The following is a 10,000-nucleotide window of genomic DNA, read 5'->3' as shown; positions in this document are numbered from 1 at the left end:
AAAAGTAGAAATGTCAAGCTTTCTATAGATATCTCTCTCATGTCTCTTCGTTGAGTATTTACAGAGTTAGAGGTTCATTTTAATGACGTGTTTGTAAATGAAGATCAGCGCAGACAAAGGCTGCAGACAGCACATCTTGTTTGTTATCTTTATTTTATAAGTGCACAAAGTTTTGTTGTTATTATTTTCTGTATCCAAAAAAGGAAACCCTTTATTGGGTTACAGTCAGCTTGCTGACTGAGCTGGGTTGTTTGCAAGTAGGTCAGGCAGCAGTGTTGCACACAAACTGAGCAGAAGCTGGTCTGTTCTTGTAGTCGTGGCCGAGTGGTTAAGGCGATGGACTAGACATCCATTGGGGTCTCCCCGCGCAGGTTCGAATCCTGCCGACTACGCTGTTTGCTGAAGGCCACGAGGAAAAGCGTCCATGAATTTTTCAAGGTCCTCCCACTGATTTGCGAAATGTCCTGTCCCTCTTCGATGGACCAACACGCCGCTGGTGCTTCTGGTATTCGGGCTCCAGGGGTTAACTTGGGTGAGCCATTGGCACGCCGTGATCGTATAGTGGTTAGTACTCTGCGTTGTGGCCGCAGCAACCCCGGTTCGAATCCGGGTCACGGCAACACTCTGGCGTTGAGTGTACGGGAAGGTTGACATTTTTTTACCACCTCATCTTTCTTCTCTATTTTGTTTTTGACGCTTGGCCTGTGCAGGGAGCCACCAGACAAGGGGGCAGGCAGCCTACCGCTAGACGTAGTCGTGGCCGAGAGGTTAAGGCGATGGACTTGAAATCCATTGGGGTCTCCCCGCGCAGGTTCGAACCCTGCCGACTACGGGAGGGCTTTGCAGTGTTGCTTTAGCTTTCTGTGATGGTAATTGTACCTTCTGTGGTCCTTTGTCCTAACTGCTTCTAGCTTTCATCCCGTGACACCTGCGTCTCTTCTGGGCAGCTTGTTGTAAAACTGCTGTTATATAAAAGGTGAGATGCCAGTACTCGACAAGAGCCCGGATAGCTCAGTCGGTAGAGCATCAGACTTTTAATCTGAGGGTCCAGGGTTCAAGTCCCTGTTCGGGCGAAGGTCTTTCTTTGGCCTCACCTTGCTATCACTACGGTCCATCTCTTCTGCTGACTCTGTACTGGAACGGTGTTCCTTCCTGCTCCCGGTGATCAGGGGATCTCCCTTGTGGTTAGTGACAAACGAACAATGTTAAATGAACAAGGCCAAAAAATACATAAAGAACAATGGTGCCTGGGATTTTTGAGAACCGGAGCTTGTAGCCTATAATTTTTCTTTGTAAATTATGTGAAAATCATCTTGTTTACTCACTTACAGAAAACAATACATTGATTTAAATTGTCTAAGACACTTTTTGTTGGTAAAAGTCATATGCGAGTAGGCGTCAACTATCATGATTTACACCTGAGAAGACAAAGCCCTGCATAATGAGCTGCATAAAGAGCCGCTCAGTCAGCTGTTGTCACTGAGAGGGAGGTGTTACAAGAAAGAACGTGAGAACAAAATAAATGTATATAATTTTAAGTTTGGAGTTTATTTAGAATATATTTAATTATCCCACAACATAATTTAATATGGGGGAGCAGTTAAACAGTTTATTAGGAACAATCAAAGCTGACTTTCAAACTAATTTTATTTTTGCATTATTACTCCAGTCACACAATCCTTAAGAAATCCTTTTAACAATCTGAATTTGTAAAAAATAAAAAATAAAAACTTTTATTGTTATCATTATTATTAATGTTGAAAATAGCTGAGAATATTTTTCATGTTTTTTAGGGTGGTAAATTAAAAGAACACCATTTTTTGTTACATTTGTTACAGTTACATGTATTTGTTACATTTATATTATTTACATCAAGCTTTTGAGTGGTATAGTTTTGTATATTGTTATTGAAACTTCATAATATTTAACTTAATTATACATTTAGTCAAGAATTATAGTTTGGAAAAAGTCTAACTAGTAAAATGTTTAGACGTTATGTGAAAACTAGTAAAAGTATATAAATAAATATAAAGAGACTTACTCATGTTTATGATCTCTGCTGAATAAAGTGCTTCATTCTTTTTTTTCTGAGGAAATCCATTTCTCAAATCCTCAACCACGTCACATCTTTTTGGGGTGAATTATGTGTTATTCCTCTCATCGCGAAGCAAACAGTAAAATAAAAGCACTTGAACAACAGTCTGGCTGCTTTTTCTTCTGTGTGGGCGTATTCAAGCCGCACTTCAGTTTGAATCTGAATAGAGCGTTCAGCGCGGGGGCGTGGTCACATTAGATATTGTAGCAGAAATGAGTCAAATCAGACAAATCAAAGAGTCTATCAGAGCTGTGTGCACTGAAACATGAGCTGAATTCCTCAGGAAGTCATAAATCAGTTCTAGTGCCACAGGAATCAAGCAAGATAACCAACCAACCAACTTGTTCACACAACAGCTTTCAACATTAACACCAATAGAACAATTATTAACAATTTTAATTCGAAGAAGAGATTGTCAAATTTATTGTTCGTGATTGAAATGCAACGCTGGACATCACATGTAAACCCAGGAGATCAAGTTAAATACTTGCATTGACTCCCCCCCCCCCCCCAGCAAGTGAAACCAGACTGAAATTCCTAAGGGGGAAGGGCTTTGAACCTTTGTCTTCACAGAAAAGTCCTTTGCCAGAGAATGGCAAAGAAACCCTTTTTATACATTATATATGGACCAGAATGAACTCAAAAAAGACTTATGAATGAATCATTCCATTGCTTAACTCCATATTCATTTACGTGTAACCCACACATTTGACTATCATGTATAATCACTTATTGTGTATGTCTTTTGATAACTATAGGATACCTAGTCATGTCTAGTATTGAAATAATCGCATTTTCTTGCTTGATATTGTCCTGACAATCATTTATTTGTAAAATATATCATAATCATGTTATAGGAATCATGTCCAAAATTAGACCCTGTGAGGCAAGAACCACATGCTTGGTAAGATAAACAAATGATTTATGATACCCACCCCAAGAACATATCTGATTGGTCAAGGCAACATTTGAGGGGTGGCCAACAAGGAAGTTTTAAATACTTTGGATCCCATGAAATTTTGCTTTTAGTCTGCTTTTAGTTCTAGTCTAGCTGCTGCTATTAGCCATGTCGGCTTTTAGTTCCAGCATTGCTCGTGCTATCAGTCATGCCTGCTCTTAGCTTTTAGCTTGTAGCTTTGCTACCTAGCTTTAGCTTGTAGCATCTAGCCATGCAGTAGTCATCATTGTTCTTTGAGCGCGGTTCCAGCGTGCCTGCCTGCTGCTACTATGAGAAGGAACACAACCTAGTCTCGTCAAACTTTATTTCTTTTCTTTTCCGTTTGAGAGTTTCGTGTTCTGAGTTAAGTTTTGTAACGTCCATTCAACTTCAACCAGCGAACACGACTCTGCACTTTCAGCCAACGCCCAACAACCACGGGCTTCCCAAGACGTCACTTCAGAGACTGAACTTCCAGCCAATCAACGACCTCGGGATAGCCCTTTCACCGAGGCTCCTTCTTCACAGGAGATGCAAGTAACTTTACCTCCAGACTGTGACCTTTACTGGTGTATCTAATATAATTTTAACCTCATTGAGGAACTCAATGCGAGCGCTAATTACGTGATTGATGGTTGTTCATGTTTATGCAATTTAACGTATTGCTGTTAACTTGGGATTCCATATTTCCATTCTCTTAAACTCATCTTTCCCTAACTTTCGACCTTCCTGCAACTTGTGTGAATGTGTGTGTGCGTGCGTTTATGTGTTAGATTAGTTTATATGTCTTAGATTTATCTAATAAAGCCTTATTCATATTGAAAAGAGAAGTATCTTGTGTTTTGTGCTTACAAGTTAATGTCTTAAACTGTCGATCTTGTTACTGTGCTAATTGATAGTGTTTCACTATAGTTTGGATATTAGTATCCAGCGCAGATTTGATGTTAAACGGCTCGTTCACTGAACCGCAGGCGCGTCTCCGTGAACAGCCGTGAAACAGTGATTCTGTTCAAATTCCCTTTAAAATCTTAAATGATTCCCTTTGAGCTAAATTGACCTGTTTCCCTTACAATATAATGAAGGGAGACGTGAAAAAAGGACATCGCCTTGTTTTCATATGGATTACTTTATCACAGAATATTTGTTTTCGGCAGCACTTGTTTAGTTTAAAAGTAGAAATGTCAAGCTTTCTATAGATATCTCTCTCATGTCTCTTCGTTGAGTATTCACAGAGTTAGAGGTTCATTTTAATGACGTGTTTGTAAATGAAGATCAGCGCAGACAAAGGCTGCAGACAGCACATCTTGTTTGTTATCTTTATTTTATAAGTGCACAAAGTTTTGTTGTTATTATTTTCTGTATCCAAAAAAGGAAACCCTTTATTGGGATACAGTCAGCTTGCTGACTGAGTTGGGTTGTTTGCAAGTAGGTCAGGCAGCAGTGTTGCACACAAACTGAGCAGAAGCTGGTCTGTTCTTGTAGTCGTGGCCGAGTGGTTAAGGCGATGGACTAGAAATCCATTGGGGTCTCCCCGCGCAGGTTCGAATCCTGCCGACTACGCTGTTTGCTGAAGGCCACGAGGAAAAGCGTCCATGAATTTTTCAAGGTCCTCCCACTGATTTGCGAAATGTCCTGTCCCTCTTCGATGGACCAACACGCCGCTGCTGCTTCTGGTATTCGGGCTCCAGGGGTTAACTTGGGTGAGCCAGTGGCACGCCGTGATCGTATAGTGGTTAGTACTCTGCGTTGTGGCCGCAGCAACCCCGGTTCGAATCCGGGTCACGGCAACACTCTGGCGTTGAGAGTACGGGAAGGTTGACATTTTTTTACCACCTCATCTTTCTTCTCTATTTTGTTTTTGACGCTTGGCCTGTGCAGGGAGCCACCAGACAAGGGGGCAGGCAGCCTACCGCTAGACGTAGTCGTGGCCGAGAGGTTAAGGCGATGGACTTGAAATCCATTGGGGTCTCCCCGCGCAGGTTCGAACCCTGCCGACTACGGGAGGGCTTTGCAGTGTTGCTTTAGCTTTCTGTGATGGTAATTGTGCCTTCTGTGGTCCTTTGTCCTAACTGCTTCAAGCTTTCATCCCGTGACACCTGCGTCTCTTCTGGGCAGCTTGTTGTAAAACTGCTGTTATATAAAAGGTGAGATGCCAGTACTCGACAAGAGCCCGGATAGCTCAGTCGGTAGAGCATCAGACTTTTAATCTGAGGGTCCAGGGTTCAAGTCCCTGTTCGGGCGAAGGTCTTTCTTTGGCCTCACCTTGCTATCACTACGGTCCATCTCTTCTGCTGACTCTGTACTGGAACGGTGTTCCTTCCTGCTCCCGGTGATCAGGGGATCTCCCTTGTGGTTAGTGACAAACGAACAATGTTAAATGAACAAGGCCAAAAAATACATAAAGAACAATGGTGCCTGGGATTTTTGAGAACCGGAGCTTGTAGCCTAGAATTTTTCTTTGTAAATTATGTGAAAATCATCTTGTTTACTCACTTACAGAAAACAATACATTGATTTAAATTGTCTAAGACACTTTTTGTTGGTAAAAGTCATATGCGAGTAGGCGTCAACTATCATGATTTACACCTGAGAAGACAAAGCCCTGCATAATGAGCTGCATAAAGAGCCGCTCAGTCAGCTGTTGTCACTGAGAGGGAGGTGTTACAAGAAAGAACGTGAGAACAAAATAAATGTATATAATTTTAAGTTTGGAGTTTATTTAGAATATATTTAATTATCCCACAACATAATTTAATATGGGGGAGCAGTTAAACAGTTTATTAGGAACAATCAAAGCTGACTTTCAAACTAATTTTATTTTTGCATTATTACTCCAGTCACACAATCCTTAAGAAATCCTTTTAACAATCTGAATTTGTAAAAACTAAAAAATAAAAACTTTTATTGTTATCATTATTATTAATGTTGAAAATAGCTGAGAATATTTTTCATGTTTTTTAGGGTGGTAAATTAAAAGAACACCATTTTTTGTTACATTTGTTACAGTTACATGTATTTGTTACATTTATATTATTTACATTAAGCTTTTGAGTGGTATAGTTGTGTATATTGTTATTGAAACTTCATAATATTTAACTTAATTATACATTTAGTCAAGAATTATAGTTTGGAAAAAGTCTAACTAGTAAAATGTTTAGACGTTATGTGAAAACTAGTAAAAGTATATAAATAAATATAAAGAGACTTACTCATGTTTATGATCTCTGCTGAATAAAGTGCTTCATTCTTTTTTTTCTGAGGAAATCCATTTCTCAAATCCTCAACCACGTCACATCTTTTTGGGGTGAATTTTGTGTTATTCCTCTCATCGCGAAGCAAACAGTAAAATAAAAGCACTTGAACAACAGTCTGGCTGCTTTTTCTTCTGTGTGGGCGTATTCAAGCCGCACTTCAGTTTGAATCTGAATAGAGCGTTCAGCGCGGGGGCGTGGTCACATTAGATATAATGAAGGGAGACGTGAAAAAAGGACATCGCCTTGTTTTCATATGGATTACTTTATCACAGAATATTTGTTTTCGGCAGCACTTGTTTAGTTTAAAAGTAGAAATGTCAAGCTTTCTATAGATATCTCTCTCATGTCTCTTCGTTGAGTATTCACAGAGTTAGAGGTTCATTTTAATGACATGTTTGTAAATGAAGATCAGCGCAGACAAAGGCTGCAGACAGCACATCTTGTTTGTTATCTTTATTTTATAAGTGCACAAAGTTTTGTTGTTATTATTTTCTGTATCCAAAAAAGGAAACCCTTTATTGGGTTACAGTCAGCTTGCTGACTGAGCTGGGTTGTTTGCAAGTAGGTCAGGCAGCAGTGTTGCACACAAACTGAGCAGAAGCTGGTCTGTTCTTGTAGTCGTGGCCGAGTGGTTAAGGCGATGGACTAGAAATCCATTGGGGTCTCCCCGCGGAGGTTCGAATCCTGCCGACTATGCTGTTTGTTGAAGGCCACGAGGAAAAGCGTCCATGAATTTTTCAAGGTCCTCCCACTGATTTGCGAAATGTCCTGTCCCTCTTCGATGGACCAACACGCCGCTGCTGCTTCTGGTATTCGGGCTCCAGGGGTTAACTTGGGTGAGCCAGTGGCACGCCGTGATCGTATAGTGGTTAGTACTCTGCGTTGTGGCCGCAGCAACCCCGTTTCGAATCCGGGTCACGGCAACACTCTGGCGTTGAGTGTACGGGAAGGTTGACATTTTTTTACCACCTCATCTTTCTTCTCTATTTTGTTTTTGACGCTTGGCCTGTGCAGGGAGCCACCAGACAAGGGGGCAGGCAGCCTACCGCTAGACGTAGTCGTGGGCGAGAGGTTAAGGCGATGGACTTGAAATCCATTGGGGTCTCCCCGCGCAGGTTCGAACCCTGCCGACTACGGGAGGGCTTTGCAGTGTTGCTTTAGCTTTCTGTGATGGTAATTGTGCCTTCTGTGGTCCTTTGTCCTAACTGCTTCTAGCTTTCATCCCGTGACACCTGCGTCTCTTCTGGGCAGCTTGTTGTAAAACTGCTGTTATATAAAAGGTGAGATGCCAGTACTCGACAAGAGCCCGGATAGCTCAGTCGGTAGAGCATCAGACTTTTAATCTGAGGGTCCAGGTTTCAAGTCCCTGTTCGGGCGAAGGTCTTTCTTTGGCCTCACCTTGCTATCACTACGGTCCATCTCTTCTGCTGACTCTGTACTGGAACGGTGTTCCTTCCTGCTCCCGGTGATCAGGGGATCTCCCTTGTGGTTAGTGACAAACGAACAATGTTAAATGAACAAGGCCAAAAAATACATAAAGAACAATGGTGCCTGGGATTTTTGAGAACCGGAGCTTGTAGCCTAGAATATTTCTTTTGTAAATTATGTGAAAATCATCTTGTTTACTCACTTACAGAAAACAATACATTGATTTAAATTGTCTAAGACACTTTTTGTTGGTAAAAGTCATATGCGAGTAGGCGTCAACTATCATGATTTACACCTGAGAAGACAAAGCCCTGCATAATGAGCTGCATAAAGAGCCGCTCAGTCAGCTGTTGTCACTGAGAGGGAGGTGTTACAAGAAAGAACGTGAGAACAAAATAAATGTATATAATTTTAAGTTTGGAGTTTATTTAGAATATATTTAATTATCCCACAACATAATTTAATATGGGGGAGCAGTTAAACAGTTTATTAGGAACAATCAAAGCTGACTTTCAAACTAATTTTATTTTTGCATTATTACTCCAGTCACACAATCCTTAAGAAATCCTTTTAACAATCTGAATTTGTAAAAAATAAAAATTAAAAACTTTTATTGTTATCATTATTATTAATGTTGAAAACAGCTGAGAATATTTTTCATGTTTTTTAGGGTGGTAAATTAAAAGAACACCATTTTTTGTTACATTTGTTACAGTTACATGTATTTGTTACATTTATATTATTTACATCAAGCTTTTGAGTGGTATAGTTTTGTATATTGTTATTGAAACTTCATAATATTTAACTTAATTATACATTTAGTCAAGAATTATAGTTTGGAAAAAGTCTAACTAGTAAATTGTTTAGACGTTATGTGAAAACTAGTAAAAGTATATAAATAAATATAAAGAGACTTACTCATGTTTATGATCTCTGCTGAATAAAGTGCTTCATTCTTTTTTTTCTGAGGAAATCCATTTCTCAAATCCTCAACCACGTCACATCTTTTTGGGGTGAATTATGTGTTATTCCTCTCATCGCGAAGCAAACAGTAAAATAAAAGCACTTGAACAACAGTCTGGCTGCTTTTTCTTCTGTGTGGGCGTATTCAAGCCGCGCTTCAGTTTGAATCTGAATAGAGCGTTCAGCGCGGGGGCGTGGTCACATTAGATATAATGAAGGGAGACGTGAAAAAAGGACATCGCCTTGTTTTCATATGGATTACTTTATCACAGAATATTTGTTTTCGGCAGCACTTGTTTAGTTTAAAAGTAGAAATGTCAAGCTTTCTATAGATATCTCTCTCATGTCTCTTCGTTGAGTATTCACAGAGTTAGAGGTTCATTTTAATGACGTGTTTGTAAATGAAGATCAGCGCAGACAAAGGCTGCAGACAGCACATCTTGTTTGTTATCTTTATTTTATAAGTGCACAAAGTTTTGTTGTTATTATTTTCTGTATCCAAAAAAGGAAACCCTTTATTGGGTTACAGTCAGCTTGCTGACTGAGCTGGGTTGTTTGCAAGTAGGTCAGGCAGCAGTGTTGCACACAAACTGAGCAGAAGCTGGTCTGTTCTTGTAGTCGTGGCCGAGTGGTTAAGGCGATGGACTAGACATCCATTGGGGTCTCCCCGCGCAGGTTCGAATCCTGCCGACTACGCTGTTTGCTGAAGGCCACGAGGAAAAGCGTCCATGAATTTTTCAAGGTCCTCCCACTGATTTGTGAAATGTCCTGTCCCTATTCGATGGACCAACACGCCGCTGGTGCTTCTGGTATTCGGGCTCCAGGGGTTAACTTGGGTGAGCCAGTGGCATGCCGTGATCGTATAGTGGTTAGTACTCTGCGTTGTGGCCGCAGCAACCCCGGTTCGAATCCGGGTCACGGCAACACTCTGGCGTTGAGTGTACGGGAAGGTTGACATTTTTTTTACCACCTCATCTTTCTTCTCTATTTTGTTTTTGACGCTTGGCCTGTGCAGGGAGCCACCAGACAAGGGGGCAGGCAGCCTACCGCTAGACGTAGTCGTGGCCGAGAGGTTAAGGCGATGGACTTGAAATCCATTGGGGTCTCCCCGCGCAGGTTCGAACCCTGCCGACTACGGGAGGGCTTTGCAGTGTTGCTTTAGCTTTCTGTGATGGTAATTGTGCCTTCTGTGGTCCTTTGTCCTAACTGCTTCTAGCTTTCATCCCGTGACACCTGCGTCTCTTCTGGGCAGCTTGTTGTAAAACTGCTGTTATATAAAAGGTGAGATGCCAGTACTCGACAAGAGCCCGGATAGCTCAGTCG

At 41.0% G+C, this 10,000-nt stretch overlaps 1 protein-coding gene and 9 non-coding genes across 10 annotated transcripts in view; all 10 read left to right on the top strand.

Moving 5' to 3' along the window:
• Nucleotides 1-10,000, top strand: part of LOC127938331 (uncharacterized) — a 374,843-nt gene that overhangs the window by 169,399 nt on the left and 195,444 nt on the right. The window lies entirely within an intron of this gene.
• Nucleotides 548-619, top strand: trnah-gug (transfer RNA histidin (anticodon GUG)). The gene has a single exon. It is a non-coding gene; the product is annotated as a tRNA-His (tRNA).
• trnas-uga (transfer RNA serine (anticodon UGA)) lies at nucleotides 751-832 on the top strand. Its single transcript has one exon. It is a non-coding gene; the product is annotated as a tRNA-Ser (tRNA).
• trnak-uuu (transfer RNA lysine (anticodon UUU)) lies at nucleotides 1,001-1,073 on the top strand. The gene has a single exon. It is a non-coding gene; the product is annotated as a tRNA-Lys (tRNA).
• Nucleotides 4,511-4,592, top strand: trnas-aga (transfer RNA serine (anticodon AGA)). The gene has a single exon. It is a non-coding gene; the product is annotated as a tRNA-Ser (tRNA).
• On the top strand, nucleotides 4,748-4,819 carry trnah-gug (transfer RNA histidin (anticodon GUG)). Its single transcript has one exon. It is a non-coding gene; the product is annotated as a tRNA-His (tRNA).
• On the top strand, nucleotides 4,951-5,032 carry trnas-uga (transfer RNA serine (anticodon UGA)). Its single transcript has one exon. It is a non-coding gene; the product is annotated as a tRNA-Ser (tRNA).
• trnak-uuu (transfer RNA lysine (anticodon UUU)) lies at nucleotides 5,201-5,273 on the top strand. Its single transcript has one exon. It is a non-coding gene; the product is annotated as a tRNA-Lys (tRNA).
• On the top strand, nucleotides 9,529-9,600 carry trnah-gug (transfer RNA histidin (anticodon GUG)). The gene has a single exon. It is a non-coding gene; the product is annotated as a tRNA-His (tRNA).
• trnas-uga (transfer RNA serine (anticodon UGA)) lies at nucleotides 9,733-9,814 on the top strand. The gene has a single exon. It is a non-coding gene; the product is annotated as a tRNA-Ser (tRNA).

This window comes from Carassius gibelio, chromosome A20, assembly GCF_023724105.1.
Source record: "Carassius gibelio isolate Cgi1373 ecotype wild population from Czech Republic chromosome A20, carGib1.2-hapl.c, whole genome shotgun sequence".
NCBI lineage: Eukaryota > Metazoa > Chordata > Actinopteri > Cypriniformes > Cyprinidae > Carassius > Carassius gibelio.
Note: the sequence above shows the minus strand (reverse complement) of the source record. Positions and strands in the feature narration are given on the sequence as shown.